At 42.9% G+C, this 15598-nt stretch overlaps 1 protein-coding gene and 1 long non-coding RNA gene across 2 annotated transcripts in view; one reads left to right on the forward strand and one right to left on the reverse strand.

Moving 5' to 3' along the window:
* LOC128834455 (uncharacterized) overlaps positions 1–7361 on the forward strand; it is a 57258-nt gene extending 49897 nt beyond the window's left edge. Inside the window, exon 3 of the long non-coding RNA XR_008444429.1 lies at positions 6792–7361. This is a non-coding gene — a long non-coding RNA (uncharacterized LOC128834455). The remainder of the gene's footprint in view (positions 1–6791) is intronic.
* Positions 1–15598, reverse strand: part of IYD (iodotyrosine deiodinase) — a 133958-nt gene that overhangs the window by 40786 nt on the left and 77574 nt on the right. The window lies entirely within an intron of this gene.

Raw genomic sequence — 15598 nt, forward strand, 5'->3', positions numbered from 1 at the left:
GTGCTCAGACACCACAAAGATGAGTGCAGTATAAATACCTAGACAGCAGTCTGTGAGCAAAATCATCTGATGTGCATTCTCTGCCTTCCCTTTTTTTTTTTTCAAGATAAGATGAAAATAATATTGTGAATTTGATCAGAAAAAAGGAATAGGCCCATACCGCTACAGTAAAGACAGGTGGACAAAATGGCTGATTAAAAAAAAAAAAAAAAAGGACCACTTTCTTTCTACGACCCTCTGTGCAAAGCAAAAAGATCATGCTGGGACTTGGTGTGGTGTCTTGGAACACAGCTTGCTTCCAGGCTGGATTTCATTACTAACACATTTGACCTTTGTACAGAATATGGAAAATTCTATCAATACAATGTGCAGAAATGATGTCAGCCCTTTGATATGGGAGGGTGAGGGACAGCTCTTTTGGAGTATTTGTTTTAATGATATCACAACTGTGTGTTATGTGGTTTGAATTAAATAGAATCCTTTGAGCCTAAACGACCCCATTGATCTTTCATAATATTCCCTTGTTTTATCTGGTGCTATTTAACATTCAATCTATTGTACTTCCGGGTAGAATTGCCATTTAAATTAATTCCTTTTAACTGATACATTTAAAAGAAAGACGTGAAGAGAAAGCAGCTCAACCTAACCTAACCGAGACAAGAGATAATTAAAAAAGCCAAGAAGAACAAATAGATTAATTCACTGTAACTGAGGTGGAAAGTCAGCAGGATTATTATGAATCAAACTCTAGTGGAATCAGATCTGTCAATAAGAGCCAGCTGCTCCACACTAATAGTAGAATTTTAAAAAGCCCTAATTTTAACTCAAACTGACTTTTAAAAAATTGTTTCAAATCAGTATTTTGAAACAAAATTAAAAATTTTCATTTCAGACTTAAAATGTCATTTTCTTACAGTTCTCTGGTTAAACACCCTCTTCCCCCGAACTAAACCAAACAACATTTTAAGTTGGTATGTGAATTCAAACCAAACATTTTGGATCAAAAATTTCCCCATGGTAAAAACAAACAAAAAACAAAACAAAAAAAACCCAATTTTTTTTGTCATCAGAATCGACATTTTCACAGCAAAAAAAATCTGATTGATTAAACTGTATTTTTTGGCAGTAAAACTTTCCACATGGAAAACACCCAGCAACTCTACTGTAAACTGTTACTCAAATATGCGATGCCCTGTTGGGACAAGCCTGCTTTGGAAGAAGCAATATGATGGACTAGATGAATTTATTATAAAATTACACCTTTGAATTAAAAAAAAAAAAAGGGTGGGGGGGCAGAAGAGTTCCACAGCTGTGAGGGAGATTTGGTTCTTCCTAGAATTGGCAAAGTGCCCCATAACTAGAGCAAAAAAGTTTAACTTTAAAAGCCATTTATCAGCCATTAAAAATGTAAGATTCATTCTTAAATTAAAACAAACAAACAAACCCAAAAGTACATATTTTAGCTTTTAGACTGGGATTTTCGGAGATCTAAAGGATTTACATGTTCAATTCCCATTGAATTTCTTAGCTCCCCATTCCCACCCCAGATCCAGATTCAGCTTTTTTTTCTTCCAGCTGTGATTATTGGACAGCAAAGGGTCTCGGTGATGCGCCCAAACCATCTGGTCAGAACCCCTCAGGGCTGCAGAGCACTGGATGAAGACTCCTATTTTAAAAATATTAATTCAATTAATTAGTTGAGATTCTCCCTTAGGTTATAGTTTGAAAACCACAGACCTGACTAACAATTCTTGTATTTAAACCCCACTGCTTTCTGTGCAGTGGATTTAAACGATTACAATGGTAGCAAAACATCTGGGGTGAAATCTTGGCCCATTGAATTTAGTAGGCGTATTCAACTGACTTCAGTGGAGCCAAGATTTCTCCCCAGCAATATAGGTCTGTAGAGTCAGGCTTTAAATTAGATAATTAGGCCCATCTCTATTCCCTTGCAGAGTTTTCTTTCATGAATTTGCCACCAGATACATAAGGACATAGCCTGATTCTTACAAAAATAAGAAAAGAGAGAAGGCTATATCTCCACACCACATTTCCTTTAAAGGAACATAATGTGTTCCTTAACCTGCTGAGAATCCACCACTTTAGCCTGTATCCCATGCACGATAGTATTTGCAAGTTCAATAGATTAGTTTAAAAACTCAGTGTAGTCAAAATATTTTCTTCATTTCACAGAGGGGATTTAACATGTGCTTTGTATCAATGTATTTTCCTGCAACCCAAAATAAGGACAAATTAATGTATATCCTTTGGCATCAAAATAAACCATCTCTTTCTTGAAAAACAGTTCAGGCAATTTTCTGAATGAGTTCCATACAAATGAGAATGTGTACTTTTGATGCAAAATCCAGATGCATGAGTCATCCCTCTGTTGAGAGTGCAGCGCTATCCAAAGCCAAAATCCCAGAAACACATTAGCAGGAACAAAACTGTGTAAAATCTGGGCTAATATGACAGGATTACAGTGACAATATTAACAATAGAATCCATCACAACCAGGGATTTAGATCTGGGCCCCAGATGGACACAGAAATGTGCCCAGTTTGGGATGCTCCAGTGCAGAAACTCACAGGCTGTAAATCTAAAACTCAGTTGATTACTAAGACAGAGATAATACTTCTCTTTTGAGACAAGTCATTTCTAATTACGAAACGTTAAAGAGCTGGCATACTCAGCAGAGTGATTAGGCAGAACTGGCACCTTCTTGGTCAACAGTCCTGCTTCCTGTGTGCATTCAGAGCACACACAGAGATTTTAATGACACCCGCCCCCCTAAGCTTTTACAGATTTTTCACTCCTATTAGCTCTGTGGAGTCAACACAACTAAGTGAAGTCTAGATTCAATTCCTTGCACATTAAAGACTCAGTCCTACTCCCACTGGTGTTAGTGGCGAAGCTCCCATTGATTCGGTGCAGGGCACGATTTACTAAAGGGCATGATTTACTAAAATTCAGTCAGCCACCAGTGTGCAAACCCATCAAAGGCAATCAGGCTGTACAGTAACAGAGGGGTAGCCGTGTTAGTCTGAATCTGTAAAAAGCGATGGCCACATTAACACCACCCTATATCGAAAACCCACCGACCGCTACGCCTACCTTCATGCCTCCAGCTTCCACCCCGGACACACCACACGATCCGTCTACAGCCAAGCGCTGAGGTACAACCGCATCTGCTCCAACCCCTCAGACAGAGACCAACACCTACAAGATCTTCACCAAGCATTCTCAAAACTACGATACCCACACAAGGAAAGAAACAAATCAACAGAGCCAGACGTGTACCCAGAAGCCTCCTGCTACAAGACAGGCCCAAAAAAGAAACCAACAGAACTCCACTGGCCATCATCTACAGGCCTCAGCTTAAACCTCTCCAATGCATCATCAGTGATCTACAACCCATCCTGGACAATGATCCCTCACTTTAACAGACCTTGGGAGGCAGGCCAGTCCTCACCTACAGACAACCCGCCAACCTTAAGCATATTCTCACCAGCAACCACGCACCGCGCCATAACAACTCTAACTCAGGAACCAACCCATGCAACAAACTTCGATGCCAACTCTGCCCACATATCTACACCAGCAACACCATCACAGGACCTAACCAGATCAACTACAGCATCACCGACTCATTCATCTGCACGTCCACCTATGTTATATATGCCATCATATGCCAGCAATGCCCCTCTGCTATGTACATTGGCCAAACTGGACAGTCACTATGCAAGAGGATAAATGGACACAAGTCAGATATCAGGAATGGCAATATACAAAAACCTGTAGGAGAACACTTTAACCTCCCTGGCCACACACTAACAGATGTAAAGGTAGCCATCTTACAGCAAAAAAACTTCAGGACCAGACTCCAAAGAGAAACTGCTGAGCTCCAGTTCATTTGCAAATTTGACACCATCAGATCAGGATTAAACAAAGACTGTGAATGGCTATCCAACTACAGAAGCAGTTTCTCCTCCCTTGGTGTTCACACCTCAACTGCTAGCAGAGCACCTCACCCTCCCTAATTGAACTAACCTCATTATCTCCATAGTGATTTATACCTGCCTCTGGAAATTTCCATTACTTGCGTCTGATGAAGTGGGCATTCACCCACGAAAGCTTATGCTCCAATACTTCTGTTAGTCTTAAAGGTGCCACAGGACCCTCTGTTGCTTTTTACAGGTTGTACAGATGTCACTGAGGGGATAATTTGAAGGCCATGGGTGTTATGCAGATGTAACAGGGTGTGTAATTTGAAGGTAACTGGTTGCACAGGTGTCACTCAGTGCCTAAACTGACCTGCAGAACCTGTCTCATTAGTAATGATATATAAGAAGATGAGAACTCCGGCTTGACTCTCAGCTCTCAGGTTATTTGAAGGGCTGGCAATTTAAAAATATATATATATTGATTTGTAAAATTAACACATTTGATGAGGAAATCACTGAGACAATTAACCTGGAACCCCACAAGGCCATTTTATTCAGGCACTTTTCAGTGTAAACCCACATTAAATAAATGAAAATACTTTGTGCTTCTCTGGTGGCCTCCATTTATAGCATTTTACAGACAAATAAGTTAGGATTCAACAATCCTATGAAATATTGCCATTCCCACCATAGATAGGTGAACTGGGATACAGGCCAAAACCTTCCAAAGTAATCTCTGATTTTGGTGTCTGACTTGATGACCTCTGAAAAATCAGGCCCCAGATGTGTCATGTGAGGCACCCAAAATTAGAGGGTACTTTCGCCAAAGTGACTTGTCTGTGAAATCTGTGGCAGAGCCAAGACCCCATATCTACTGGCTCACAGTCCCGTGCCTTAACTGTAATAGGCATTATTAAATCATATGTTAAGAAATGATCATTAACATTTGATTTGCAAGTTTGGTAAAATTTGTTGGCCATTGTAGCGGGGTCCAGGGAGGGACACGGGGGGCCAGAGGACAGGCGGACCACTGGCCTGCAGAGGGTGCTCCAGGATGCTGGAAGAGCTAATTCCCGGAAGTCACCAGCAGGAGGCGCCACAGGGGTGAGTCTGCTCCTCTATAGCCATACACTCAATGCATCAAAGATACAGTATTAAAATATATTTTCTACCATAATGTTCTTGTGTATGGAAATATTCTTGCAGGTGGAAGGCTTATGCTGTGGGAGGCCATTTTTCATCTCCACCATGATGCCCTTCCAAAGGAGGCAGTGGGGAAGAAACACCGGGTGTCCTGACCATGACATCTTCCACTACATCTTTTTTAGTGGCTATGCTAATTAGCTCTCTCATTTTTGTTGCAACCACCTCTTTCTAGGTAGATTTTCCAAGAAAGGGGTTCCCTCACTTGCCAGTACAGACCCTGAGTGAATTTGTTCTATAGATTCAATAATATCAATTTCCCTTTGCTAATCTAGAGTTTGTGAACATTCCCCAGTTTGAAAAATATTGATCACAGAACACACAATATCCAGCTAAGTCTGAGATGCAGCCAAGAAATAAACTGTAACTTAGTGCAAAGAATACAATTTGTTTGCTTAATTGAAAGAATGCTCCCAAGATGGCCGTAATGGAGGAGATATCATCACCTTATTACTCAATGAAGACAATGACAATTGTTAGTGAAGAATATCCTGTCAGGAACTTGCTTTCCTATTGATGATCAGGTCAATGTAGGGGTCCAAACTTGAGGATCTCTTGAGGTCCTTTCCAGCCCTACATTTCTATAGTTGTCAGAGTTAGAGATATCAGAGGGGTAGCCGTGTTAGTCTGAATCTGTAAAAAGCAACAGAGGGTCCTGTGGCACCTTTAAGACTAACAGAAGTATTGGGAGCATAAGCTTTCGTGGGTAAGACCCTCACTTCTTGCATCTGAAGAAGTGAGGTTGTTACCCACGAAAGCTTATGCTCCCAATACTTCTGTTAGTCTTAAAGGTGCCACAGGACCCAGAGTTACAGATGTCGTCATAGAGCAAATGAGCTATAACAAGTTCAAGTCACTTACTGCTGCTCTGGGGAAAAAAAACCCCGAGACTTATGCCATAATGCAGTCTTTATTTGCCATGAGGAAGTTTGAAGTATTTCTTCCTGGAATGCAGAACTCTATTTTTTCATATTAATGAGATTTTTAAAATGTATGTAATTCCTATACAGCCACATCCTGCCATGTCATAACTATCCAGCCTCCTGAAAGCTCCTGACAGTCTAAGGTTATGTGAGCAAATTATAGTGTGAGAGCACTGTTCAAAGAGACCAAAGATTAACTGGGCATGGAAACTGAAGAGGTGACTAGTTAGCACCAAAAAATACACTGCCTCTAGTCTCCAGGGAACCTGACTCAGACAACTAACTCACCTCATATTTTTATGTGGTAGTGACTTCTAGTCACGGCCAAGCAGGGCAAGACTTGATCCAGTATCCTAAAGGGACAAAATTTGAAATGGAGGTTTGTGGAACCACCTTTGATCTGTCTGTTCCTCTTGTGTGTGCCTGTGGGAAATCAGACAAAGAAGAGCATAGTCATCTCCTGCCTCAGACAATGGAAGGACTGTAATGAGTGTACATTAAGGCCTCAGTTTGGTTTAGAGGATTTTTTTTTTTAAGCCTCATCCAATGCCCATTGAAGTAAATGGAAGGTCTCCCATTGACATCAGTGGTTGTTGGATTGGATCCTATGTACATAAGGTACTAGTGTAATAAAAGTACTAGGAGCAACTATACTGAGAAGATTAAGTATTTTGATTTATTACTATATGGTAATCAAGTTTTTCTTTTAATCCATTTTTAGGTGCAGGAGCAGCAGAATTAACCATCACTGCAGAAATGAAAATCCTATGATTTTTGTAGACACTATTCAAATTTAGATCCATCATTTACAAGGGTTAACTATTGTTTTGTGTTAGTTTAAACTTGCGTGTCTGGGTCATCCACAAACATATGTTCTGTCACATGCAGATAAGGTCAATGAGATGTTTTTGGTGTCAAGAGGAAAACATCTCACATTTCTGGAATGACGGTGGGAAGATTTATAGTTTTCACTGGCTGGAAAAGAGAAGAAAGCAGAAACATCTGCTGGAGTCATGAGTGGATTGTTGGCTAAGTTCAATCAGCAGGGGAGTCTGAAATAGATCATTCTGCCTTTAGCAGTGGGCGTTAGTGGAGTCATCAAGACTAAGTACTACAGTGGAGGCCAGGACACACCTATAGGGAATGAAACCATTTGAAAAAAGTAAAATAATCCCCCGAAATCTGAGCAAAGGAGCCAGCAACTGATTTTGCATTCCTGTGCTCACACAAATAAATGTATCTCTTCTTAAAGAAAAAGAGAAACACTTTTGATTTTGAGTCTGATATGATTGTTCAATGTTATTCCAAACACCAGAAGAGACAAAGTCAGACGTGAAAGAGATGGCTACGATATTCTTACCTGTCTTACTGCCCAAAGGTTCTATGATCCTATACCATCCACCAAAGCTAGGAGGATAGACTATAAGCTCTGATGCTGGTTATTACATTCCTAATGCTGTGTTTTGTATCAGAAAATGTTCCTGTAATAATAGATCAGTAGCAGAAGTAAAACATACCATGAGCAATGCAGTAATAGAAACAGAGCCACAAATCGGAACTACTCCCTCCTTTTAGGTTTCAAGCTAAGATCAAAAGAGGGCTTGGTAATCACCAGGGGAGTTTGTCACTAGTGTGTATGTGCTATCTCACTGGCAGTAAAATATAAATAGTGTAAAGAGCAACATAGGAACAATGATATGTCCATTTCCCACAACAGTTATTTTCCCCCCTTCCTCATAAATAAGCCAACAATTGTACATGTTCTCTAAAGTTATGGCCTCCTATCAGGAGCTCACATGAAAGCACTGACTGTGTTTTCCATCAGCTAACTTCTAAAGAGAAACTTCCAGATTCCCAAACCACATACTGTAAAACAGTTCTGGCAGCAGATTGACTAGGATCTTACACAGCCCATGACTAGTAACCTAATTTGAAATTGTTTGAAGCATCACACAATAGAACGGAGTCTCAAGAACATTCTTTATCCTGCATGTGGTTGGGAAGAGCTTTTTCTGATCCACACTGTCTTTACGCCACATGCTTGCTTAGAAAGAACTGGTATTTTAGGACAGCGAGGGGCTTATCAGTTTGTCTCAAGTGAATAATGAATGACACTTAATTCAAGCAAACTGAGCAGCTGTGGTCAGCTATTTACCTTGATGGCCTGAAAGCTTAACTGGATAAATGTGTTAAAATTCTGATCCCGTGACTGCACTAGCATGTTTCCACAGTTAAATTGATCAGGCTCCAGACATGAATAACTCTTCACAGTTGCTGTAAATTGATTTCTTCCCTTTAAATGATGGCCAAGCGCCCAAATGAAATATCACTGGTCTTTTATTACATCTTCATTGCTGCTAGAAAGCTAGTACCTTAGGCCCAGATTTTTTTTAAAAAATTAGGCTTTGCAACAGTCAGTTTGTAATGCCTAGTCAGTTAAGCATTGCAATGCTGAGTGGATCAACACCTAAATAGCTTTTAAAAGCTTGCTCTGAAAATGTCATATCTGGCATTAAGTCTGGCTTAAAATAACTTGGGGTTCTAAGCATGTTCCTCAATGCCTGCTTCACCTTCTCAAACCAGGGTTTTGGAGCCAGAGATTATTTATTTTACATATTGATAATGAATAGCAGCCCTGTTTTGCCATAGCAATTTTTTCAAGAAAAATCATTCACAGCAATTTGATAAGTTCCAGATTTGTGACCGATCCAGTATTAATAATTATTATTAATTTTTTTTGGCAAAATTTTCTCTCCTGACTTCAGGATCTGTGGGATTCTTCCCGGGACATCAGGAAGAAATAATGACTACAACTGAGTGAACAAATGTTTTTTCAGTTCAGTGTCTGAACAGAAAGATCCCCTCACCAAAATGACAACCTCCCCACCCTGGAAAATTGTTTGGGCTGAATGAAATTTCACACGTCAATTTGAAATTACATTTCTTTTAGAAAATGGCATTTTGAAATGAAATGTTGAAAGGGCTCATTTTGAAAGTGTCAAAACTAACCATTTTGAGGTTTTCAAAATTTTTCTATTTTCTTTTTCTTTTTTTTTCCCGTGAAAAATATTTGTGCCCTAAACATACATACATACATAAAAAAAAATGCATTTTTGGTGAATTTACTATTTACCACCAACAACAAATCACAATGCTGCCCCCCCACAAAAAAAACAGAAATGTGTGTCTCCTGTGATTCCCAATGGCAAAAGAGCAACCCTCAAAATACAGTAATACTGTTATGTATACAATAACTTTCATCCTGCAGTATTCCAAAGAATTTATAAGAGATTTAACGTTTACATATAGTGCCATAGGTGTTTGTGTATACACCACACACACACACACACACACACACACACCACTCTGATTACCATTGAAATGCAGCCATCCCAGAGGTGGAGTGTAGAAGCTATTTCCATAGTACACAGCAGCATTACACAAGGAGAGAAAATAAAAAGTAAAATCATATCAGATTACAGAAGATGAAACTTTAGCCAGGAAGACTGTAGTTAGCCAGTTGGCATTGAGTGGGATATGGTGGGCTGACATTCCAACTGTTGTGAATAGTGTCATTGGTTCTTTAATCATTACTTATAGTCAGGACCTTAGTTTTGTATCACCTTCAGCAGCACAGTGAGCACCCATAAATATTTTAAAGTTAACATAAATACCTCAGGTAAATCAGAAATATGAACACAATAGAGTGGAATACTTCCAGGAAGAAGGACATTGCCCTTCAGTCAGAGGCTTTTGGGACAAAGTAGATACACCCCTAAGCAAAAATCTTAAACATAATACAGCTCGTCATATTGGGTCTGTGAATGCATTTACACAAACTGACTAGGATGTTACCTTATACACATTGTGATGGGGCAAGGCCAGATGGCTATAGAAAAGTAGTGGGAGATAGATATATTAACCCCAGGTTAAACAAATCCCTGGTACCAGGATAACTAAATGGCAGCTGCTCCAGGTCCATTAAGACACCTGGGGCCAATTAATAGCTTTCCAGAAGGCAGGGAGGATGCTAGGTTGATTGGGACACCTGAAGCCAATCAGGGGATGGCTGAAACTAGTTAAAAGTCTCCTAGTTAGTCAGGTGGGTGTGCATGTCAGGAGCTGTGAGAAGCTATGCTGTTTGAGAGACTGAGCTGTACACATCATACTAGGTACAAGGAAGGAAGCCCTGAGGTAAGGGTGAAGTGGAGCTTGAGGAAGTGGGGGCTGCTGTGGGGAAGTAAGCCAGGGAATTGTACGTGTCCTGTTCCTAAAAGGTCAACTACCATAGCTGACACTATCTGGGTCCCTGGGCTGGAGCCTGGAGTAGAGGGCAGGCCTGGGCTTCTCCCCTTTGCCCCCCTGATTAATCAATGAGACAACAGAGACAACTGTGCAAGGGAGAATAGCTTCTCCTCCCCTCCCTTGCTGGCTTATGATGAAAATATAGACTGTGACCCTCTTCTCTAGAGAGAAGGGTTAAGTGGAGGGTCACAGTGAGCCTCTGAGGCTAGCTAAATCTGTCAGGAAATGCAGGACCCCTGGAGATAAGGACAGAGCTTTGTCACAATGTTTGGAGCTTTCTGGTGAAAGACTAAGGGTAGGTCTAAACTACCTGGTAGTTCGGCGGCAAGCAAATCGAACTTCTGGGTTTGACTTATTGCGTCTTGTCTGGACGAGATAAGTTGAACCCGGAAGTGCTTGCCATCAACTGCGGTACTCCAGCTCGGCGAGAGGAGTACCGCGAAGTCGACGGGGGAGCCTGCCTGCTGCGTCTGGACGGAGGTAAGTTCGAATTAAGGTACTTCGAACTTCAGCTACGTTATTCACGTAGCTGAAGTTGCGTACCTTAGTTCGAATTGGGGGGGTTAGTGTAGACCAGGCCTAAGGGAGGAATAACTAGTTAGCTACTGCCACACAGATTTTTCTTCAAGAAACTGCCTGTCCTGAGAATCTCCACTATTATTATCTTGGAGGAAGCTGGGAAGAAAGAGGTTAACACCCGCTGTGTCTCCCAGTCAGATTAAATCTAGACTTGTAACTGTGTCACTTTACTCACATAGGACCCTATCCTGTTGGAAAAGTCCCATCCATTTTAATAGGAACAGGATTTGAAGCTCACAATTTAAGATGTGGTAACAAAATGGTATATGTTTTTAGCACTTTCTATTTCATTTCCTGTATGGGCAATGATGGAATTTGGAGGTGGGCTGGGGCGGGGAGGGAGACATTAAAGAGCTCCTGTAACTGATTCCTCACAGAAATGCAGTGCTTAAAACTATGTCTGGCTAATCGCATTTTCTACAAGCTTTCATTTGCCCTATAGTGAAGGAAGCTAGGGTTAACAGGAAGCCAGCCCTGGCAGAAAGTCTTTTGGGGGACAGAAGCAGATCAGGGCCACACAGAAATGCCTACTATATACGGGGCCCAATCCTACTGCCTCAATTTCCCTGAGTAGTTCCATACAAATCAAGGGGACTACTCATCTGAGAAAGGCAAAATGGGGAGGGAAAAGGAGCGAGCCAGCCCAGCAGAGGAGAAGTGGGTTTGGAGTAGATGAGCCAGCAGGATACCCCAGCAAGGAGTCCTCAGTGCTAGACAGCAGAATGAAGAGGGTTCAGGCAGGCCAACCGCAGAGCAGACTGGATAAAAATCAGCCTTGTTTCAGACCGCTATGGGTTGTTGAAAAGGAGTTGTTACAGAGGAGGCTTAGTTTACCTGGAGCAATTGATTGTCTTAACCTCTGTCAATCACAGCTGTGGCGGGATAGATTTTCTATGCCTCAGTGTCAGTCTGCGTCCCTATCTTCTGACTATCATTCAGACTGCAGACTAGATCCAAATAGAAAGTCATTACCAAATAACTTGTCAGACTAGAGGGGAAGCATCCACTTGCAAAGCAAATCTGCCACAGTGTTAATGAAGTAATTGGCAGAGGGGAATGAGAAGTGCTGAGGCTTTAACTTTTTACATGAACACAGGATGAGCAGCACATTAAGTCTGACAGTTGAACATGTTTTCTTTGCTCACAGAAATATAGAGCTTTAGGTGAATGCCTACTATTCCGCCTTAAGGCTTCCACTCCACGGAAGAGGTATATCGAGGTTTCTTTCCTGCTGTGACAATATCTTCGATAGCTAAAGAAATGTTTACTAAATAAAAATAGTGCTACCCCTTTGCTAAGTGGTAACATTTTTGAGGCTTTGTGGGTCCGTTTACTATTTGGAACAGAAATCAGTGGCCTGGAGTCCAGTATTTCTTTAGGGAAATTTGTTCATTTACAAAATGTATAAGCCCTGTTTGCTCAAACAGTGGTAACAAACGGCACACAGGCACTCCCTTCTTGCAGAACCTTCAGGCCTGCACCTGTCTTGTTCACAGAAGCAGCTGTCATACAACTCTCTCTCCCCCCTCCCCTCCCCAGTGCCTCGCTGCAGTCTCATGGTTTAATAGTCTCCCAGTCCCCCAGTGCAGTGGTTCTCAACCAGGGGCATGTGTACGCCTGGGAAGATGCAGAAGTTTTCCAGGGGGTACATCAACTCATCTAGATATTTGCCTAGTTTTACAACAGGCTACATAAAAAGCACTAGTGAAGTCAGTACAAACTAAAATTTCCTACAGACAATGACTTGTTTATACTGCTCTATATACTATAAACTGAAAAGTACAATATTTCTATTCCAATTGATTTGTATGGGGGAAATGAGAAAGTAAGCACTTTTTCAGTGATAGTGTGCTATGACACTTTTTTATTTTTATGTCTGATTTTGTAAGCAAGTAGTTTTAAAGTGAGGTGTAACTTGGGTGTACACAAGACAAATCAGACCCCTGAAAGGGGTACAGTAGTCTGGAAAGGTTGAGAACCACTGTCCTAGTGTGTCATAGGGGAAACTCCTAATCCAAACCTGCTTACTGAAACCACGTGACCTAGAAAGCTAAACCTCAATGAAGTGGGTTTTAGCCCACGAAAGCTTATACTCAAATAAATTTGTTAGTCTCTAAGGCCTTGGCTACACTTGTGAGTTACAGCGCAATAAAGCCTCCCCCAGCACTGTAACTCACTCCCCGTCCACACTGGCAAGGCACATACAGCGCTGTATCTCCGCGGCTACAGCGCTGCATGTACTCCACCTTCCTGAGAGGAATACTGTGTATTGCACCGCCGCTGCGGCGCCAGTGTGGCCACCCAATGCGCTGTGACTGGCCTCCAGAAGTATTTGGCAGTATCCCACAATGCCTGTTCTAGCCACTGTGGTCATCAGTTCAAACTCTATTGCCCTCAGGTAACCACCGATGTGATCCGCCCTTGACATTCCCCAGGAATTTAAAAAATCCCCTTCCTGTTTGCTCAGCATGGAGTGCTATCAGCGAATCTTTCCAGGTGACCATGCCTCCAAGCGAGCCCCAGCACGGAGCAATGGCGAGTTGCTGGACCTCATCAGTGTTTAGGGGGAGGAAGCTGTCCAGTCCCAGCTGCGCTCCAGCCGTAGGAATTACGATACCTTCGGGAAGGTATCAAAGGACATGATGGAAAGGGGCCATGAACAGACAGTGCAGGATTAAAGTGAAGGTGCTGCGGAGTGCCTACCGCAAAGCCCGCGATGCAAACGGCCACTCGGGCGCTCCCCCCGCAACCTGCCAATTCTACAAAGAGCTGGATGTGATAGTTGGGGTTAACCGCACCTCCACTCCGAGCACCACCATGGATACTTCAGAGCCGGGATGGGGGGAGGAGGAGAAGGAGGAGGAAAACGGGAGTGAGGGTGGTGGGATGGATGGAAACAGCCTGGAATCCCTGGAGGCATGCAGCCAGGAGCTCTTCTCGAGCCAGGAGGAAGGTAGCCAGTCGCAGCGGCCGGTACTTGGTGGAGGACAAACAGAAGAGCAGGTTCCCGGTAAGCGGTTTTTTTTTCTGGGAAGGAATTTTTTCGGTGCGGGCTCTTTGGGAGAGGAGGGTTAGGCATGCATGCCTAGATGCGGAATAGTGCATTGATGTGGTTTATCACATCGCGGTAATCGGCCTCGGTAATCTCTTCGAATGTCTCATCCAGAACGCGTGCAATGTGCTTGCGCAGGTTTATTGGCAGAGCCACCGTGGTCCTTGTCCCAGCCAGGCTAACGTGTCCATGCCACTGTGCCACAGGGGGACCATTGCTGCACACAGGCAAGCTGCATATGGGCCAAGGCGGAAGCCGCATTGCAGTAGAAGAGCCTCCCTTGCTTCCCAGGTCACCCTCAGCAGCGAGATATCGTCCAGGATGAACTCCTGTGGAAAATGTTGGGACAGTGTTCAGTGTAGGTGCCCCCTGAAGCTGTTGGCTTTCCCCAAGGCACAGAAACCCAGAGGACAGTACAGCCCTGAAATAATCAGTCCCCCTTACTCACCATTTTGAGGCTCCCGTGGGTTGTGTGTGCTCTGTTTGGGATGGGAAAATTATGCTATTGTGTAGACCCTGTGTGTGCCCTCCTTAAGTGCGGGGGAAATCATTACTCTGTCTGGTATAAACAATGCTGCCTCTGTTAAATGTTGCATTTTGGCTATACAGCTGCAACAACCTTGAGACCTCAGCCGTCCCTCTTATCGCCTGCTCAGAGACTGCAAAGACTCAGGAAGAGACCGCGAAAAACCAAAGAAGACATGCTGCAAGAAGTGATGCGGCAATCTATTAAAGAGAATGAAAAAGAACAGAACTGGAGGGAGAGAGAAAGCAGGATCCTCCAGGAAAACGCAGCACACCAGTGGCAAAGCGCGGAGCACCGGCAGCAAAGCACGGATCAGCACATAAGCATCCTGGAGCGCCAAGCAGACGCTATCCAGGAGCTCGTAGCCATGCAGAAGGAGCAGTAACGCAAACGCTTCCCCCCCCCCCACAGTCCTTGTCCCAAAACTTTTTCCCTTGTGCCCCTCTGTCACCTCCAACCCACTTTCCCCAACTTCTGGGTTCTTCATGTCACCAGCTACCTCCAACACCAGTATCTTCACCACCCAGCCCTGAAAACCACGACCCTTATCCTCTGCACTCAACCCCCATCACCATGCAGTATAGCTATCCTGAAGTGCAGCACTCACTGCACAGCACACCAGACAGGACATACGCGAATCTGTGATTATACCGTTCCCCACCCTACCCCCTTGCCCTTTCTGATTCCCAAGCAGTTGTTTCTTTTCAATAAATAAATTTTCTTTTCAATAAATGGATTTTTTGGCTTTGAAAACATTCTTTATTATTGGATAAAGTAAAAGATTCCTTAGCCCAGGAAATAAACATGCACTACAAGTCTGCTTAGCAAACACTGATTCCTAAAGACTGGAACTACTGCACTTCACTGCCGTGCAGGGCACCAGACATCACTGCTGGTTTTCAGCCTCAAATTGCTCCCTCAAGGCATCCCTAATCCTTGCAGCCCCGGGCTGGGCCCCTGTAATAGCCCTGCTCTCTGGCTGTGCAAATTCAGCCTCCAGGTGTTCAACCTCGGAGGTCCGTGCCTGAGTGAAGCTTTCACCCTTCCCTTCACAAATATTATGGAG

The sequence above is a fragment of the Malaclemys terrapin genome, chromosome 3 (assembly GCF_027887155.1).
Source record: "Malaclemys terrapin pileata isolate rMalTer1 chromosome 3, rMalTer1.hap1, whole genome shotgun sequence".
Classification (NCBI taxonomy): Eukaryota; Metazoa; Chordata; order Testudines; family Emydidae; genus Malaclemys; species Malaclemys terrapin.